The sequence below is a fragment of the Chelonia mydas genome, chromosome 15 (assembly GCF_015237465.2).
Source record: "Chelonia mydas isolate rCheMyd1 chromosome 15, rCheMyd1.pri.v2, whole genome shotgun sequence".
Classification (NCBI taxonomy): Eukaryota; Metazoa; Chordata; order Testudines; family Cheloniidae; genus Chelonia; species Chelonia mydas.
The window spans coordinates 6,204,253-6,213,067 of record NC_057856.1 but is presented as its reverse complement, the minus strand read 5'-3'; positions in this window follow the sequence as shown (position 1 = coordinate 6,213,067).

Below are 8,815 nucleotides of genomic sequence, written 5' to 3'. Positions count from 1 at the left end.
ACTGGGACTTTTCAGCTTGGAAAAGAGGCGACTAAGGGGGGATATGATAGAGGTACAGATATGAGTGGTATAGAGAAAGTAAATAAGGAAGTGTTATTTACTCCTTCTCATAATACAAGAACAAGGGGCCACCAAATGAAATTAAGAGGTAGCAAGTTTAAAACAAACACAAGAAAGTATTTTTTCATTCAACGCACTGTCAACATCTGGAACTCCTTGCCAGAGGGTGTTGTGAAGGCCAATACTATAATGGGGTTCAAAAGGGAGCTAGATAGATTCATGGAAGATAGGTCCATCAATGGCTATTAGCCAGGATGGGCAGGAATGGTGTCCGTAGCCTCTGTTTGCCAGCAGCTGGGATTGGGGGTCAGGGCATGGATCACTTGATGATAACGTGTTCTGTTCATTCCCTTTGAGGCACCTGCCATTGGCCACTGTCAGAGGACAGGATACTGAGCTTGATGGACCTTTGGTCTGACCCAGTAGGGCCCTTCTTATGTTCTTATGTAAATCACAAAGCCCCCTTTATTGCATTCCAGTTCTCTGGTTCCCAATCAGCACCTAGGTCCAGTACAGTGAGAAGTTATTTGAATACAAAGTATTCTTCTGAACCCCAAAAGGCCGTCAATATTAGGTTGGATCGTACCCAAAATACCACACTGCCAGTCAATCTTTTAGTGTCTAAAAAAGAAAGAACAAGAAAACAGCTGGTAAATGATAAAGCACTTAGATACATACAGAGACTACAAAGACCACAGATCAGGTTCTTAGCAGTATTGTTGAGTTTGCTGGCTTGAAAGTCTCTCTGGAACACATCCACAGCTGGGATGGGTCATTCATTCCTTTGTTGAGAGCTTCAGTTTGTAGAAAAGTTCCTCCAGAGGTAAGAAGCAGGAGTGAAGACAAAATGGAGATGATGCAGCTGCCTTTTTATATCCTTTGCCAATGTCGCTTGTACTTCCCTTGTCCTCCCAAACACAAGCTTCACAGCACATGGCATGGAAAAGCCTTAGAGCTGTGTCCATAGGCATGTCCCTACATCCCTTGCCTTCTCTCAGTGGGTCTTTGCCACCTGATGTACTGGGGTTCCACTGAGCCCGCCTGCTCCGCCAGCCTGGGTTCCCTCACCCTGTCCTGCTGCCTACACACACACTGGTAGGGACACACCGAGCTGCAGAATCACACAGAGTCTGCAATCAGCTCTGTGTGGGAAGACTCAGCTTGGGGATTGCCCTGCACTCCAGTGCACACACCCTCTGGAGTGCAAACCCCAAATTATGTTGTCTTGCGCTGTACAGAGATCTGTACAGCACAAGCTCATGAAATTTTCTCCCTCCCTGAATGTGGAGGAAGATATGCACAGCTCCCCCCACCCCCATCCCGTTATGACTCGCACAAGCTGGGTTTTAGAAAACAAAACAAGTTTATTAACTACAAAGGATACATTTTAAGTGATTATAAGGGATAGCAACAGATCAAAGCAGATCACTGAGCAAATAAAACAAACACACAAACTAAGCTTAATACACTAAATTAACTGGTCAATAGTAGCAAATTCTCACCCTAAGTGTTGTTTTGTGCAGGTTGCAGAGTTTCTTGAAGGTAAACTGCACCACCTGCAGCTTAACTCTCCAGGGATTCCTTTCACAGGCTGACCTTTCTCGCCTGGGCTCAGCCCCTGCCACCCCCAGGTTAGTTCCTTTGTTTCTTCAGGTGTTTTCATCAGTCTTCCTTCTTGGGCAGGGAGGCAGTGGAGAAGACCCAAAATTAACTCACTACCCAGTCTTAAATAGGATTTGCATATGGCGGGAATCCTTTGTTTCCTAGTTTGATGCTCACCCCCTTCCAGTGGAAAAATACCAGCAGATCAAGATGGTATCCTATACCAGGTGACATGATCACATGACCCTGCAGTGTCAAAGCAGCACCCAGGAAGCTTCTCAGGAAGGTGGGAGATTAGTATCTTCAGAGTTCTAATGGCCCATCCAGGCTGATTGCCTGTTGTCTGGTGGGTGTTCCCCAGGTGCAAGCACTTTTGTAATTGATACATAGTCCATATTCAGAACTTCATGTGCAGAAATGATACCTGCTTACAAATAGGATAATCATATCAGTAAATCATAACCTTTCCAATGATACCTCACATGACACATCTTGCATAAAACATATCTTAGTCATGCCATATTCAGATCATAACAATATTTCTATGAAGAATATGGGGAGTAATGCCACAGGATCAATTGTATAGTTCATGATCCTTGATGGGCCATCGAACAGGCTAGGCAGTGCTGATGCCAATCTGTCCGGAGATGTCACCCAGATGCACAGCACAAGTTTGGAAATACAGATATACCATACATATCTATAACAAAGGTGATGCAAACAAGATTATCATACTTGGCAAATCATAATATCTTTATAGATACCTTACATGGCATATCTAGCACAATTCACTGGAATTTTGTAATATTGGTACTAATAATAGAAAGAATAGTAAATATGGCAGGCAACCAGCTTGGCTTAACAGTGAAATCCTTGCTGATCTTAAACACAAAAAAGAAGCTTACAAGAAGTGGAAGATTGGACAAATGACCAGGGAAGAGTATAAAAATATTGCTCGGGCATGCAGGAGTGAAATCAGGAAGGCCAAATCACACCTGGAGTTGCAGCTAGCAAAAGATATTAAGAGTAACAAGAAGGGTTTCTTCAGGTATGTTAGCAACAAGAAGAAAGTCAAGGAAAGTGTGAGCCCCTTACTGAATGAGGGAGGCAACCTAGTGACAGAGGATGTGGAAAAAGCTAATGTACTCAATGCTTTTTTTGCCTCTGTCTTCACGAACAAGGTCAGCTCCCAGACTACTGCACTGGGCAGCACAGCATGGGGAGGAGGTGATCAGCCCTCTGTGGAGAAAGAAGTGGTTCGGGACTATTTAGAAAAGCTGGATGAGCACAAGTCCATGGGGCCGGATGCACTGCATCCGAGAGTGCTAAAGGAGTTGGCGGATGTGATTGCAGAGCCATTGGCCATTATCTTTGAAAACTCATGGCAATCGGGGGAAGTCCCGGATGACTGGAAAAAGGCTAATGTAGTGCCCATCTTTAAAAAAGGGAAGAAGGAGGATCCTGGGAACTACAGGCCAGTCAGCCTCACCTCAGTCCATGGAAAAATCATGGAGAAGGTCCTCAAGGAATCAATTCTGAAGCACTTAGAGGAGAGGAAAGTGATCAGGAACAGTCAGCATGGATTCACCAAGGGCAAGTCATGCCTGACTAATCTAATTGCCTTCTATGACGAGATAACTGGCTCTGTGGATGAGGGGAAAGCGGTGGACATGTTGTTCCTTGACTTTAGCAAAACGTTTGACACGGTCTCCCATAGTATTCTTGCCAGCAAGTTAAAGAAGTATGGGCTGGATGAATGGACTATAAGGTGGATAGAAAGTTGGCTAGATTGTCGGGCTCAATGGGTAGTGATCAATGGCTCCATGTCTAGTTGGCAGCCGGTATCATGTGGAATGCCCCAAGGGTCGGTCCTTGGGCGGATTTTGTTCAATATCTTCATAAATGATCTGGAGGATGGGGTGGATTGCACCCTCAGTAAGTTTGCAGATGACACTAAACTGGGAGGAGAGGTAGATACGCTGGAGGGTAGGGATAGGATACAGAGGGCCCTAGACAGATTAGAGGATTGGGCCAAAAGAAATCTGATGAGGTTCAACAAGGACAAGTGCAGAGTCCTGCACTTAGGACGGAAGAATCCCATGCACCACTACAGACTAGGGACCGAGTGACTAGGCAGCAGTTCTGCGGAAAAGGACCTAAGGGTTACAGTGGACGAGAAGTTGGATATGAGTCAACAGTGTGCCCTTGTTGCCAAGAAGGCCAATGGCATTTTGGGATGTATATGTAGGGGCATAGCCAGCAGATCGAGGGATGTGATCGTTCCCCTCTATTTGACATGGGTGAGGCCTCATCTGGAGTACTGTGTCCAGTTTTGGGCCCCACACTACAAGAAGGATGTGGAAGAATTGGAAAGAGTCCAGCAGAGGGCAACAAAAATGATTAGGGGACTGGAACACATGACTTATGAGGAGGGGCTGAGGGAACTGGGATTGTTTAGTCTGCGGAAGAGAAGAATGAGGGGGGATTTGATAGCTGCTTTCAACTACCTGAAAGGGGGTTCCAAAGAGGATGGATCTAGACTGTTCTCAGTGGTAGCAGATGACAGAACAAGGAGTAATGGTTTCAAGTTGCAGTGGGGGAGGTTTAGGTTGGATATTAGGAAAAACTTCTTCACTAGGAGGGTGGTGAAACACTGGAATGCGTTACCTAGGGAGGTGGTAGAATCTCCTTCCTTAGATATTTTTAAGGTCAGGCTTGAGAAAGCCCTGGCTGGGATGATTTAGTTGGGGATTGGTCCTGCTTTGAGTAGGGGTTTGGACTAGATGACCTCCTGAGGTCCCTTCCAACCCTGATATTCTATGATTCTACGATTCTATGAATATCATAATGCGTTCCACATATTCCATACAGCGTCACAAGGTGCTTAAAGATGCAGATAGGCTCCTAAGTGAGTTTTTTTAAAGCTTTTAAATCAATGGGAGTTTGGCACCCAGCTGCTTTGGAATATCCACTAGGCACTGATCTGGATCTTTTGATGCCTAAATACCTTTAAAAATCTGGCCCTCAGGACTTTCAGGGAGACTTAGGATCCTATAATTGCAAATAATACATTATAAAAACAAATGCCCAAGTCACTTTTGAAAATGGGATTTCATTTCCTAAGTCACTTAGGTGCTTTTGACACCCTCCATTTCTTCGCCTGTTTGTGTGGGTCTTTCATGCAGCAGCAGGGGAGAGGGAAAACAGAAAAATATGGCTATAAACACAGTTAGCACAGAGGAAGGGATTGCTTTGGGGGCAGATGTAGCACCAGAAACTACTTTGAACTAATTTTGTGAAGTGAACCAGATTTCAGTTTGACAATCCCTCAGCAGCCAGGTGTGGTCCATGTAGCTGTCCCCCCTGCAATCCAAGGGCCACTCCTGATTTCCACAGTCTGGCCTAATTCCTGCAAACCAACCTTTGCCAGAAAGTGAATAAAGCTCTGGGTTTAGTTTGGAGCTTGTGACACTAAGCTAGGAGTCATCTTCACAGCATCATGATGCAAAATTGCCGTATGAGTAAGCAAACGTTGTGGCATCGTGCTGCAGTGACAGACAATTGCAACCATATTATTTTGCTCCATGGATAAATAGATGGCATTCCCTGTCAAGGCATCACAGTATTCTCCAGTCCTCATGCCACGGTAACCCTAACTACTTTGCCAGGCATGCACCAAACAGCCATGCAGCACCAAAGAATTTCCTCCACAATTCTAGGAACTTTAACCCCTTCATGGCTGGGTCTCCATCCTTCCTGCTGTCCAGCTGTTGTTCTATTAACATACATGGGACTATTTAGATAGTGGGATGCACTTCCCAATATGTTCAGGAACTCAGCAGGTGCCTCCCATCCGATATCTCTGGAATGTTTGGCTGCACATAAATAAACTAAAATCCCTAACGGGGGTGTGGTGCATGTGCATAAACAAGGGCAAAGGGAGAGCCATGTGTGCAAACCCCACAGGCATCCGTATGCCAGAGAACTTGGTGTGCAAAACCTGCATTTGTATGCACATGCAAAAATGCAGGGAAATGCGTGTGCACACTTCCACCTGTGCAAACATTCATGAAAAAGCCACACGTATCCACGCCAGCTAACATGGAGTTGCTCAGCAATATGCACAAGCAGATGCATAATTTGTTGGTGCCGCTTAAGAACTGAGTTTTGGAAATTTAGCTCTGAATGCTGCCAAACTGCAGGGTCCCTAAATCCACTTCCAGGCCCCCGGCTGCAGGCATTCCCAACAAAAGGCAAGTTGAGGGCATCAGCTCAGCAGCCAAAGACACAGGCTCTGCTCTGCTTTGTGAAGCGTGAACAAAACAAGAGCACCACACAATCTCAACACTGCATCAGGGTATGACCGACAGCTGGAGGGGCAGGGCTGAATCAGGGAGGGAGGAATAATGTACAATATAGCCAGGGTCTAGGTGCAGGTTATTTATTTGCACAATAATGCTTCAGTCTGCACCATACACACAAGTGTACTTGGATTATACAAGAGCTGCGTTTTATAATCAGGCCCAGTGCATCAGGCTGCGTGCATCCAGATTTCCTGAGCTGCAAAGGGCGGGAGGGGTAATTATCTTTGCAGCCAGAGCACTCATGGTTTTGACCTGTGGTTGTCATATACCTCAAACAGAACGTTAAGATTTTCAGACTGATCAGACATGCACACGAACAGTCCATCTTCTTATAAAGTAAAAGATGCTTGTGCATTTGTGTGCATACATGTGTGACAGCAGTTGTACGCATGTGCATATATGTTACTTGTGCGCACATGTGGGCATGTGTATATGTAGGTAGTGCATGTGTGGGCATACACAGAGTGCAAGCTGGTGGTTGTATGTGTGCATGAATGTGCATTTTGTTCATGTGTGTATACATATATTTATACCATTATGTGTTTGTGCATCTATGTATGTGTACATTTGTGTGCATGTATATTTACATGGCTGTGTTATGTGTATATGTTTGCAAGCACATGAGGGCCTATATGCATGTGTGTGGATATATATGTGTGTGATCATTTGTGCATGGATATGTGTATGTCAGCACATGTATGTTAACATGTGCAACTACATGTATGTCAGCACCTGTGTTCATGTATGTGTTATAAATCAAGTGTTGTGTAGGGGCTTGTCTACATGGGGAAGTTTTGCCCCTGTAACTTTAGTTTACACAGCATAAACTGCCTCACATCCACACACAAAGTACTGTTTTCAGTTTATTTGGAGTCTTAGCCCGCTTTAATCAATCTGCTTTGAAAGGCAGCATAATGCTATTTCAGAATGAGTTGTACCAGGCTACAGTTCCTGTGAACCCACCCCTATTTTGGATAAACTATACAGCTTCAGGCGGCCTCCCCCTGCTATCCCATACTGCATTGCTTCGCACCTGAAACAGCCCCTTCCTTTACCTGGGTGCCCTCCTCTGCTCATCTTGACCAGATGGCACCTCCTGGTTTAAATCCTGGCATACACCTTTGCGATTCCAGCTCCTGGCTGGTTCACATGCCCAGAGTATATTATAGTGACCGTGCCCTGTGCTTCTGCACGGTTACCTCTGAACAGGAGTCACCGAAATGCCAAGCTCTCCGAGCAGCTACAAGCACAAATGCAGGGATGCACCCTGTACCAGGCCAAAGCCGGGGAGTTGAGGCAGAATTATAAAAACACTAGGGACAAAATGAGACCTCCCGGGACATTTGCTTACTACAGGGCACTGGATTTTTTGCCAGGGAGGCCACTACACCGTACTACATCGTGGACAGTTTGGAAGGCATTCAGGTGACCATGGACTCCAAGAAGACCCCCATCCCCAAATAGCAAAGGTCTCTGTGAGCCACCCAACCCTGAGCCAGAGACAGTACCAGAGATGGTCCTCAGGTAAAGAGACAGTTGGACAGTGCTGCTGAGGGGGCCTCAATCAGCAAGTATTGTATGTTGTATCACAGCTAAGCCTTCCCCCCTGTTTTTTCTAGGAGTTCAAGCCCCACAGCCTCCCTGGAGTGGATGCCAGTGGTTTTATTGCTCACACTTAGCAATTCCTGCGGGAGGAACTCAAAGCACTTTGCAGCCATTAATAAGTGAAGTCTCACAACAACTCCAGTGAGACTCCAGATTATCATTATCACCACGTAACGAATAGGGAAACTGAGACACCATGAGGTAACACAACTTGCCCGAGACGGCTCTAGAACTGTGGGACCACATTTTCTGGCATCTAGCCGGGCACCTAAACCACAAGACTATCTTTTTTCTACGTATGAGCACCCAAGGTGTCTCAAAGCCATGAGGTAGACAGAAGTGGGACCATGCCTGTGCACTCAAACACTGCCACCAGGCTGTGCAGCTTGAGATCTGAACCCCTTTCACTGGATCAGGTCAGATGACAGGGGTTATGCCCTTGTCTTTCTGAAGAGCTCCATCTGAGTTTTAACTCCCACCACCATGGACAACAAAGAGTTACTGCTCCCCCGCAGCATTACTCCACTGGGCACGAGCCCCACTCCGGGAGAACCCGTGATCCGATACCCGGATACCAAGCCACATTATGGCAGTAAATAGAAATCCAAGAAACCCAAGCCACTCTGATGTAGATGGGCCATTCCATCTTATTCACAGCGATGTTTACTGTCTCTCTTCTCAGGCCAGCAATACTTTCTGTTGCCTCTGAGCTACCCTTATTGGGGCTTTGTTTTGCTTTTCAGTTTGTCACTGTTGATAGCGCCACAATCAGCCACAATCCTCCAACTCTCAGGCAGGAATACTCCCACCATGGGCGCTGACTCCGTGGGTGCTCCAGGGCTGGAGCACTCATGGAAGAAAATAGTGGGTGCTTAGCATCCACCAGCCCCAGCTGTTTGGCGGCAGGGGGAGGAGCTTGGGGAGGGTGGAGAGCAGCGAGCGGGGGCTGGGCGGGAGCCTTAGGGAGGGGGCTGAGCAGTGGCAAAAAGAGGTGGAGTGAGGGCAGGGCCTTGGGGAGGCGGTGGAGCAAAGGCGGAGCGCCCCAGGGAAAAATATACACCTATGACCCCCCACAATCATTAACGTCCTTCTTCAGCTCTTGTGCATTATAGGTAGCACAACACCACCTATAGTTAAGGTTGCCCAGCACTTTCCATTGTAAGCCCCTGTTTTCAGTTGCTTAC